Below are 12,388 nucleotides of genomic sequence, written 5' to 3'. Positions count from 1 at the left end.
TTCAATAGCAGCAAACGTAATGATTATACTAGGTATAAGCTATTAAATAGTAAGTAATGACTGGCCAGTTACGACTTAAATATAGCCATTAAGTAATACGATTACTCATTCCCACAGTACTCAACATTTGATAATTGGATACAAGAAAGATGTCTTCCCTGATCAGGTATTAATAAACCTCTGTTACACACTGGGCCTATCTTTATCAATATATATGTAAAATATATAACCAACCACGGCAGTAAGTCAGGTTAGGTAAGTTCAAACATTCCTAGAAAACATAAAGAAGTACAATTTGGTCATTTAAAATACATTCATAAAACAACAATATATAATATATAAGCTCCCGACTATAACCCAATGGGGTAGTAGGAAGTACGGTCACGAGTACTAATATGTAGGCTTTGAAACCATGTCACATTAGCTTTTTTGACAAATTATTCCCTAAGTCTCATTAAATGTCAAATATGATAGTGCGACAGGGTTCTAAAGTGGGTACATGATATCGCTCAAGACTGTACATCCATCGCAAGATGATTTATACCCAACACTTCTTACTTCAAACCTTATATCCATAACTTACTAAAGATCTCTTCCAACACTCACAAAGATGACGATAAGTGGGATCAATGTCGCCTGTTACAATAATAAAATAACAGACTTAAAAAGTTACAGAACTAGTAATCATCATCATCATCATCAGCCGTATGACGCCCACTGCTGGGCATAGGCCTCCCCCAAGGATCTCCACGACGATCGGTCCTGCGCTGCCCGCATCCAGCGGCTTCCCGCGACCTTCACCAGATCGTCGGTCCACCTTGTAGCGGGCCTACCCACTGAGCGTCGTCCGACACGTGGTCGCCACTCCAGAACCTTTCCGCCCCATCGGCCATCGGTTCTCCTCGCTATGTGTCCTGCCCACTGCCACTTCAGCTTTGCAATTCTCCGAGCTATGTCGGTGACTTTAGTTCTCCTGCGGATCTCCTCATTTCTGATTCGATCCAGCAGGGAAATACCGAGCATAGCTCTCTCCATTGCCCGCTGAGCGACACCGAGCCTCCTCACGAGACCCATAGTAAGCGGCCACGTCTCACTGCCGTAGGTCATCACTGGCAACACGCACTGGTCAAAGACTTTCGTCTTGAGACACTGAGGTATTCTGGACGAGAAGATATTCCGCAGCTTCCCGAACGCTGCCCATCCGAGTTGGATCCGACGAGAGATCTCTTTCTCGAAGTTGGACTTACCTAACTGGATTATTTGTCCTAGGTAAATGTACTGGTCTACAACTTCGAGTGTAACGTTCCCAACCTGAACTGGAGTGGGTGCGACATGGTCGTTGGACATAATTTTTGTCTTTGCCATGTTCATGCTAAGACCCACTCGTTGGGATGCGTTACTGAGATGCTCGAGCATGGTGTTCAGGTCTTCCAGGGTCTCAGCCATTAGGACTATATCATCGGCAAATCGAAGGTGCGTCAGGTACTCGCCGTTGATGTTGATGCCAAATCCTTTCCAGTCCAGAAGCTTAAAAATATCCTCCAATGCAGCAGTGAACAGTTTCGGAGAGATGACATCTCCCTGTCTCACTCCTCGCTGCAGTTGGATCGGATTAGAGCTCTGGTTCTGTACTCGAACTGACATAGTGGCATTTTGGTAGAGGTCCCTTAGCACTTCGATGTACCTATGGTCCACTTGGCACCTCTGAAGAGACTGCAACACAGCCCAGGTCTCGATCGAATCAAAGGCTTTCTCATAGTCCACAAACGCCAAGCAAAGTGGCAAATTATACTCTTCGGTCTTCTGTATAACCTGCCGCAGCGTATGGATGTGGTCTATGGTGCTAAAGCCTTTTCGGAAACCGGCTTGTTCGGGAGGCTGGAAGTCGTCAAACCTGCAAGCGAGACGATTCGTAATGACCCTCGAAAACAACTTGTAGACATGGCTCAGAAGCGAGATAGGTCTGTAGTTCTTCAGTAGGGCTTTATCCCCTTTCTTGAAGAACAAGATCACCTCGCTTCCGCTCCATGCCCTCGGCGTTTTGCCCTGAAATATGACGGAATTGAAGAGCCTCTGGAGGACTTTAAGTATTGGCGTTCCGCCCGCTCTCAGAAGTTCTGCTGTGATTCCGTCATCTCCTGCCGCTTTGTTGTTTTTGAGTTGTTTGAGGGCCATCCTAATCTCGTACAGGCTGACGTCCGGGATATCTTCAGTGTAGTGTCGGGTAAGCTTGGCTCGAGGGTCTCGAGCCATGCTTTCGCCTGATGTTTTCGTGGAATATAGCTGTCTATAGAAACTCTCAATCTCTCTCAGGATTTCGGGAGTCGACGAAATGATTCTGCCGTCCTCAGTTTTCAGTCTCGCTAGTTGACTTTGCCCAATAGACAGATCTTTTGCGAACACCTTGGAGCCCTTGTTCCGCTCTATAGCCTCTTTAATACGTTTAGTATTAAATTGGCGAAGGTCGCTCGTCAAAGACTTCGAGATCTGTCTATATTGGGGGGGGGTTTGGACCATAAGCCCACCGCGCTGGTCCAGTGCGTGTTGGTGGGTCGCCAGAGCCTCTTTCGTTGAATAGCAGGATGTACCGCGTGCAGGCGAGGTTGGCTTGGGCTCCGAAAGGTGTCGTTTGGAGCCCCTTACATCCCCTAGAGAACTAGTAAAATCAGTATTAATCTGTGCCGAGCAGTGGGACGTATATAGGCTGTTTATGTTTAGTATCAATCAAGTAATAATAAATCCTGGATTAAATATCAGAGACAACAGGTTTCTAAGACATAATGGCCCCGATTCCTGCAGACACCGCCTAATTTTATTTTAAGTTATATCCGTCATTTTCATATCCGTCGAAAAGGAAAGGGACGGATGATTCACAGCTCTTAATTTTAGGAAGAATGAGTGAATGAATGAATAACCCGGGTGAATCAAAAGGTACGTCGCTGGTATGCAATCCGTTTGACGTGCTGTCTACTTAACTGTGTCGGGTTATTGACTGATGTAAATTTTTTAGACGGTTGGTTTAGATTTGTGCTTAAAATTGACGTGTGTTCCATAAATTTTATGCTTGTCGATTACCCGTCCCTTTCCTTTTCGGCGGATAAGAAAATGACAGATATAACTTAAAATAAAATTAGATGGTATTTACAGGAATTAGCACAAATGCGTTGGTAAAAATTAAAAAACCTGTGCAACTAGATGTGTTATAACATGTATCAGAGATATAGTGCTCTACTGAAGTGGATTTCATACGAGTATCGACATCATAACGAGTCTTCAACGACACACCGAGTTCCGCTTTCGTGCTATGTAAAAACCATATTCGCCCTGCGGTGTCTAGTTCGTTGCAAGTATAAACAAAAACGTTGTTGTCCCTCTGGTTTTTTTACGGTTTTCTCTTTGGCTGCGGTTATAAAAATCTTTACTAATACTTGATTTTTTTTTTCAATTACCTCCTGTTACATTCAGTCTCGTCGCAAAACAAAAAAGTTTATAATACATTTATAACCAAGAACAATCAATAAAAAATAATTGTCTAGTATCACTTGCAAAAATAATAGAACAGTATAATTACTTCTAAAACAGCTTTAAGACAGAAGATTAGTTCATAACTAATTCACGACTGATGATTAGACAAAACAAACCGGCAGTAAAAACTTTCTTTCATTTCCTGTTTGTCTAGAACACTCCAACTTCAATTTCAAAGCTAATATCTCACTAACACAAACCGTTATTACGACAATAATTCTAGCAACTGTAAACAGCAAATTACTAGGACTAGACAAAGATAATGGCATGCTTAACATAGTTTGTGCGGATCACGCGAATGAAAATGATTTTAGCTAAGAACCTCTTACCAATGTACGCGCAACAATACTAAATTGTCGCTTACACATTGCAAAATTGCCTAGGAGACAACTAAAATGTGACTAAACAACAATACATTGGTACAGGCATAAATCTGTTGTTATACAGACAGGCGTCTGCGACGACCTAAATAAGGAACAAGTTTTAATAGCGCTCTAAATGGTCTTTGTGAAATATTCTAACACTTAACTTTACGGTTTTATTCATTTTGGATTTTATCACGAGTAGGTATAAAATCAACAATAGAATACATTCAGTATGAAATACATAACTTTTAGCTTTCGTCTATAAACGACTACAAATAGCGAACAATTCAAAAGTACCATTGAAATGACACTATTCATCTGGCGCGTGAATCGTTTAATGTTTGTGTTCAAACTCTTTATATTCTCGAATGTTCTTGAGATCTATCTATAGATTGGAACTCTCACTTGCGGTTACAGAGCTTATTTGTTCCCCGTGGTTACAGACACCTGCATCTACGACTCCGTTCTGGTTTTCAATTTGTTTGCATACAGGTTCTACCTATCCTTTTTTATTGTAACGAATAACACGTTCAGTGCTCATATCATAGTTGTTACATTTTATGGTCATTGCGTATGTTATAGTTCTGTATAGCATGTTATTAGAATTTGCATAGGTAATCATCTTTTCTTAACATTATTAGTAATGATCTAATAATGCCGTGTGCTATGCAAATGCATTAATACATATTTCTAGAAATACAATGTATCTTGTATTTGTATTCAAAATTTTACGCTTTGCTGTTTCTATAATTTCAACTTTAACATTTCCCGTCACAAGAGCATCACTATTGTGAAACCTCAAGTGGGCAATTGTCTATTCATTCCATGTCATTAGTTAGTACATTACCATAATCGTCTCGTAATCTGTCATCTTTGGTTTCGCCACTTAGACCATCTATTTGAGTTGATTTGTCATATTTCCAAACTTTGGTATGACATTGACTGGCAGCCAATAATATTATTTTACTCTACTTTGCGGTCACTGAATGCAAATAAAATAATTATTTAGCAGCTATGTGTTTCGGACAAATATAAGTTATGCAGAACGTGATCAAAATCTATTTGATCAATTCTGATCAGCGATTCAATGTTGAGTAGTTGCAGTCCCAAAGTCGATGCTACTTAAAATTTACAAACAGGTAATAAATTACATAAGAAACTGTACCTGACGACACGTCGTATGTCATGACTTGTGCAACTGATCCTAAAATGCATGTGTCAATAGAAATTGAGAGTGTCGTCCATAATTCGGAGTTACGCCACCGCGCACGCCGGTAAGACAAAACAAACGACGCGACGATTCAGCTTTCTCCATCGTGGGTGGACAGTGCCTAATCAATCACTACCGTCAATAGGTCTGCGAGGAATGCTATTGTGTCCGTCACCTGCCACGAGTGTCTTGATTCTATTTGCGATAGCACTTGCAGATGCCACGGCTTCAAGTGCGCTTGAAACATTTTGACCCAACGATTACTACTCATACGAAATTTAGAAGGCGGCCTTCACAGATAAAAAAATGACTATTTACTACGGTGGACTTGCAAGAATGGTGTGCATGGCGTATATTGCAGTCAGTTTTACAAAGATTTCAGGTTATTCAACCCACTTTCAAATTGAAACTCTTGCACCAATTTCACAGGACAACTTTATTTGGTAAATGCCAAATATCGCAGCGCCCAGATTGCACCAGCAGTTGGACCTGCAACCGGCCTAACTGCCCTCGATACAAAATCACGTAGACTTCACCCAGCCTGCCCTACTTGGTTCCGTATTCGTGTCAAATATGTGCGCATGCGTTCAGTGGCGAATTAATGAGCCAGTGACGTGACCAGCTGCACGTTCGACTCCTGAGTTTCCTATATTGTTAGTGTGATGACACAATTAGCTGTGAGGGGAATCGGTTATTGAGTAATGATGTCATTGGTAAATTAATTCAATATCGTGACGGTGTTGGAGACATTAAAATTGGCCAACTGAATATAAATGTTAATGCAGATGTCGCATTTTATAGTTTCGAAGACAGGTAAAACTAATTATAGGACTCAGGCGATTATACCTTAATACCCTAGGTATTAAATTACCGGCTAATAATGAATGTTTTTTAAGCATCTCGTGATGATAAAAATACTTGATGAGTTTATTGCTTAAAGACAGGTTATGTAAGTTTTTATAGCTGTAAAATCTTTATAATTTGATAGTAACATGCACAATAGTAATATTTTTTGAAATATTATTGACTTCAAATGACTTGTTGGCACAAATATTTCTAATAATAATGGCATTTCCACGAATCGCCTCTATACACTTACATTACGTAAAAGTACATTACAAAGTTAAAATTTGCATGACTTTGTGTGCACACGAATACAAGTAATTCATTATTCAACTAGTACATCAGAATAAGGTGCATTACGGTATATTGACACACATAGGTTGGAATTAAAATGTCTTTAAGAAAAGATTGCACATGATGATGATACCTATGAAATACAAGACGACTGTCGAGAATATTGCATTCCAAACATAAATCTACGCGCAAATTGTTTGTCACCTGAAACATTTCGTTTCTACAAGACTGTAGTTGAACTATAGTTATATAGGCTTCTCAAATATGTAGACTATAACCAGGTCCTTAAAACAATTCTACTACACTTCCTTGTACAGAATATACAGCTGTCCATTTGCATCTAAACAAAGACAATTTGAATCTAGACTAATACCAGTAGCATTCCGAATACGTGTGGAGCATAAAAACTTCGGCCTGGACAGAGACATCATTCTTATTCCAGTCAGAGATCATAAAGCTACTGGAATCAGTCGAGAATCTTGATCGTTGATCAGTCTAAAGACTGTTGACGTAAAATATTAAATGAGACGTCTATATCGGAGTAGTGTTACAATTTACAATAGTCAAACTAAAAACGTCAAATAACACGAATGCGTTGTAGAAATCCTGAGACAATGTGTTGAGACTGAGACTATATACATAGAATCCTATTATCATAGGAACATGGGCTGGGGTTTAGGTCTTGAACAACAAATTTCTATTCCTCGCGATCATGACATACCGATATCATATTTATTTTATTCAACTTAAGACACGAATACTATCGCCGTCAGGATGCGGCTTATTGATACTCATATAAACACTTTTTATTTCTTATAAAACCACCTGTATCTTCTAACCAAATTCAAAACTTATTATTAACACAGTTATTCGTCAGGTACAGCAATTATTTACTTAAAGCTCTTCACGGCTGCCGACGAATGTCATTAAGTAATTCTGTCAAGGTAGAATCTTCAATTGCGAAATCTTGATTATTCTTCACCGAATCATATCGTGACTAGCAATTTTGGATCCAAGGTGAAGAGTAATAGCAAACAGAATATAAGGAGGTAGAAATATTTACGTAGAGTCTGCAAATGGACAAACAGGTCCAGCGACTAGATTGCAAAACAGAGGTAGGTGTTAAGTGTCCAGCCAACGGGTGATGGTTGGCATTCTAAGTCGTTTCCTAATCCATACATCAACAACTGTACACGCCTATATACTTACGCCGCCGATGCACTAAGCAGACGTCTTCCGTCGTCATATAGGGGGAACATAAAAATAACGCGATTCGCATAACTGTTTGATATTTACCGGACGATATATCAGCAAACAACCTTTGTGGTAACGTCAAATAGAATAATACAAAAAAAATATGACCAAATTAATCAAAATAGAATAACATGACTTTTTGTATATTTATCAAAAGCACTCAAAGATATTTTCAGGAAAGAGGAAATGACCTGTGCGTATAGGTCAAGAAAATAGTTTATAGGCCTTTGCATTACTTGACGCTAATAAAATAAACCTTGTATAAAATGTGTATCATGAGATATTTGAAACTTTTTTTAAATAAGCTTAACGTAAATACAGTTACTGAGACGGTAACCGACCGTGGTGGTGGACTAACGGTGAACCGGAACCACACCCACTGAGCACTAGCACCAACAAGGCTCAAAAGCATGTTAACTATAATGCATGCTACCTATAATGCATGCTAACTTTAATGCATGCTAACTCACCACCCCGGAGCAAAGAAAGTCATTACCTAACCGACATTCAAACGTTGCTAGGCATTTCACCTATCACTGCACGCATCGTGGTCGTATTGATTTGAATAATTGATTTATGTACATTAAAGGCGCGCGCGTTCCGGTATGAAGAAAGTATTGAAACGCAAATGCCCTTTCCCATATTTCTGGTGCAGTCCTGTTAGATATGTATTAGATGGTTAAGTTGAGTAAACCATAACATACATGTCTGGTGCATCTGATGTACTTCAGGGTCTTATACTCTGTATTCCAAAGAAAAGTGAAGAAATTAAAGAAAAAGTTAGAACAATGAATCATTAGTCCAAAACCTTGCAAAAATTGCAATGTCAAGAGCATTAAATTGAATAATTGATTAAAAATCTCTTCGAACGCGCAAAATCTGTTTTCTCCGGCATTTCCGGTCGTGATTATAAAGGCCAATAAGATTACCTTTCCTACTATTAAGAGTTATCTTTTAACTTATCTTTTGTTGGGTTCTCAATTAATTAAAAACGTTACCAAGGAAACGTCGAGAGTAACGTTAAACTCCGCCTCAGCATTACTTGAGCGTTTTGCTCTAATTCATTTGGAGTTGCTTTCAAGCAAACATTGTGTCATACATTAGTCCGGTAGTCATACACGCTGGTTTAAGACAAACACTGTCATCATCCTGCAATACATACACTTGCTGATTCAGTGAACAGCGACCATTGAAGGAAGTAAGACTTCGATGATAATTGTGCAGTACCTAGCTCGCCCCACTGCCTATACATACACTCTAACATCCTAGCACGATTTAGGTAATAAGGTACTCACTAATACTAAAAAGTATTTGTTTACGTGACTTTGCCACGGATGAATCTACTGATTTCTTGACCGGAATGAATTCTAAAAAGAAACTAACAAAATTAATTTACATGCTAATATAAAAAAAAATATTTGGCTCTTGTTTTTAAATAGTAAAAATGTTTTATTGCACTTTCCATAAATTAACAAGTAGTTGCAGGAGATAATGATAAACTTTCACTTGCAATGTAGAATTACTTTAAATTGCATTCTACATTACATTGCTTAATGTGAGCACTTTAATAATAATATGACATGAGCTTCAAGAAAGCGCTATTGAGTGCTATTTTGTCAGTTTTGATAACAGATTTCACTCTCAAAAGTGCTAACAGTGCTAAGGTATGGCGCGTAAGTGCTAATTGTTGCCCAAAAAGTGGTACACTGTCACTTTTATGTATAGAAACGCAACTTCAAGCGTTACATGGCAATGTTGTGATTTTGCAAGTAAGGTCAACATATAGACAGTGTAGACATTTTGAAAGATCAAACGTTAGGTCAAAGGTTTCATAATGCATCTTTAACCATAGTTAACGCAGCCAGCTAGATAACCAGCTAAATAGATAATAGTCATTCAAGCTATGAAATGAATAAAATAATTTCATACTCCTACGTATTGATAATGAACAAATAGAATGGAATTAAAAAAATGTTGTAACGAAGACATAAATTGAAGATACTAATTACTAAAGATACACTAAGAAATATCATACAAATGCACAGATAGAAGATGGGTATGTAACGAAGATAACAAAATATTCATTGAAGGAGGAATTATAGCCATTTTATTATTACGCTGTTTCGTAAGGCGAAAGGAGGAATATCATCAAAACTGAATCGTCGACGGGACTAGCTATCGAATCAAATACTGTAAATAATAAAACGCCATGATAAGGATCACTGAGCATTCTAAGTGTTAATATTTGTCCCAAGATAAGTCTAGCCTTATGATGTTAAAGAAAATCAGTTCGATGTCCTAGAAACGAATATTGATTTGGGTCATTACAACAGACGTGTTCTTGTCAATAAATTCATTTTATCCATAAAAAAATTACATAAAGTAATTAGCAATACACCATGTAAACACAAACTATGAAATGTATTCAAACTCGAAGCTCTGTGACGAATGTTAACATTCCTACTACCCGTAACTAACTTAGTTGCTCATTGTAGCCTTTGTGAAAGAAACAAATATATTATATTTTAAACGTACATAAAATTACATTGGCTATGGAACATTGTAATCTAAAATGCACTTGGAAGGATTACGGTCATAGTGCAGATAGGTATAGTGTATAGCATAAAGTAAGGGTATATATTACGGACTCTCTTAGGGCAAGTGATTAAGCAAGTTAAGGCACTAAACGTACATTTTGACACTATACAAAAATAATAGTGCAGATAGACACTTTAGATCGAATTTTGGTGCCTTATATTAAGGGTACTACCAGGATGGCAAAAAACATGATAATGTTCTTGCACTATTATTTTTGTATAACGTAAAAAACAACAATAACGTACCTAAGTTTTATCATAATGGACATAATTATTATAATTCTTTCTGACTCTTGATTTTTGATGACTCATCGCAAGTCCTTAAAGGCAAAATAAATGTTGACCCTTTTACGCTTCAAATACAGTAACGTAATATTTGTTGTGTAAACACAAACATTTTGACTTTTAAAGAGATTGTGTACTCTCTTAAAGATGAGAATGATCCTGCCATTTTTACCATTATTGTAGTTTATAGTAACGTGATAATTATACGTTTACGTGGCTATTACCTGACTCGTTATCTATGCAGACTTCACCATGTTATTAAGTACTTCGTTCCGTTAGATTGTAAGATAACAATTATAACTTACTGGCTAAGTAGTGCATTCATTTGTATTCTAGACAAGTAAATCCGATGTGCAGGAAACTCAATTTTAACTTTGTTAGTTGATAAAATCAGCTACAGCCAAAAAAAAATGAGAGGTAGGATCGGATTCTTTGAATTCTTTCGTCTTTTAATGAAATATTTAACCGGGTGTTGTTTTATGCATATTATGACGTTGAAAACAGTTGTCTTCTTCTCACAAAGACACACTAGTTAAAGAAAAATATATATAAGATCAGCTGGTTGTCTTTGTTACAGATATAAGCTTACTTACCTGGGAGGTTAAAAAGCCACATGCAAAGAAATTCATCTAAAAAAAACAATATTGATATTTGACATTTTATTTCCATTGCGCTCTTACTTTTATATGCGCAAATGTCAAATTACAATATTGCTTTTTTTAGATGAATTGCTTCGATGTGGCCGTCTTAACCCAAGGTACTATTTATTTTTTATGTATATACCTTTTGTCTGTTATAATTCATTTCGTGATCATTTTAATTCATTAACAAAGAACTCATTAGCTTTATATTTGGGTTCGTTCCCAACGTTTGTTTGTAGAAACACGTCTACAGTGCAAGTGGTTTAACCTGTTGATTTCTCTTGTGGCTCGTTTTCGGTCTAAAGTTCACTGGCCGACCCACTGACATAGTATGACCTAAAATACCTATAATATTGCTTCTTTCGTGTCCTTGTAATGTTAAAATTCGATTTTCGACTACCTTTAAAGTGAAGGGAGCCATTTTTGGAATCTTGTATTAAGTACTACGACTTAAAGAACGAGTTTGGTCACCAACATGACCAATATTTGTAAGCAATTCTGTTTATATTTATCGCAATAAAAAGAACTGAGACGTCGCTAAAGATAGTGAGATTAAAAATACATATATCACTGTGTGGAGCGATCGCATAAAAAATGTAACAAAAAAGAGTTGGATAAATAAAAAAGGAAGACCTTCGGTTACAGTAGAACATTTCTATCTTCAATAAATAAATAAAACCGAAATGATAAGTATCACTAACAAATGTGGGTGTATTGTCTGAATAAGTAGGTAAATATGATAAAAATCAAAGAGTTCCAACAATCAAATTTTGCTTCAATTAATAAAGCTAACCGTCCCGTAATCCTTTTAGTCTTTAAACATTATCCCTAACACCATATATAACTGTCTCTAACTAAAATAAAGTAAGAATGGCTCTAATTATAGATTTCTTGTAAATAAACTGTTCAATAGCACGTGTTATTCTAGTAACACAGTTGATTAGCTCTAACGGTACGTAACTAAGGCCAAGGTCATCGACCAGCTTGCGCGTTTTTAGTTCCTACTATTGTCAATAGATGGCGGTAGTGGTATTTTAGAACGCGGTATCGAAGTTGTCTCGCGAAAATTACTAATAAAATCTAATTGGAATTACTCATTGCCATCAGGAGGGTCTTAACTGACTCGACTGAACAGCGAGTGATGAGTTTGGAAATGAATCTCTGTGATTCCACTCCACTCGCTCACAGGTCAACTATCGCAGACCTGCGTGTCGAATATCTGACGCTGTTTTTGGCCGATTTTAAAACAATAAATAGTAAATAAAATTAAAAGATTGTGAAAACACGCAATATCCCCGTAGCTTTTTGTCTTTCTTTTAGCAAATATCCAGTTAAAACATACGCAAGTCTGTGACCTACATAAAGTTGTAATTG

General features: G+C 37.5%; 2 protein-coding genes across 4 annotated transcripts in view; one reads left to right on the top strand and one right to left on the bottom strand.

Annotated features, from left to right (window-relative positions):
- Window positions 1-12,388, bottom strand: part of LOC126376112 (flotillin-2) — a 313,335-nt gene that overhangs the window by 179,386 nt on the left and 121,561 nt on the right. The window lies entirely within an intron of this gene.
- Window positions 1-12,388, top strand: part of LOC126376126 (uncharacterized) — a 31,774-nt gene that overhangs the window by 17,968 nt on the left and 1,418 nt on the right. The gene's annotated exons all lie outside the window — the stretch shown is intronic.

Source organism: Pectinophora gossypiella, chromosome 20 (assembly GCF_024362695.1).
Source record: "Pectinophora gossypiella chromosome 20, ilPecGoss1.1, whole genome shotgun sequence".
Classification (NCBI taxonomy): domain Eukaryota; kingdom Metazoa; phylum Arthropoda; class Insecta; order Lepidoptera; family Gelechiidae; genus Pectinophora; species Pectinophora gossypiella.
This window is presented reverse-complemented; position numbering and strand designations above follow the sequence as displayed.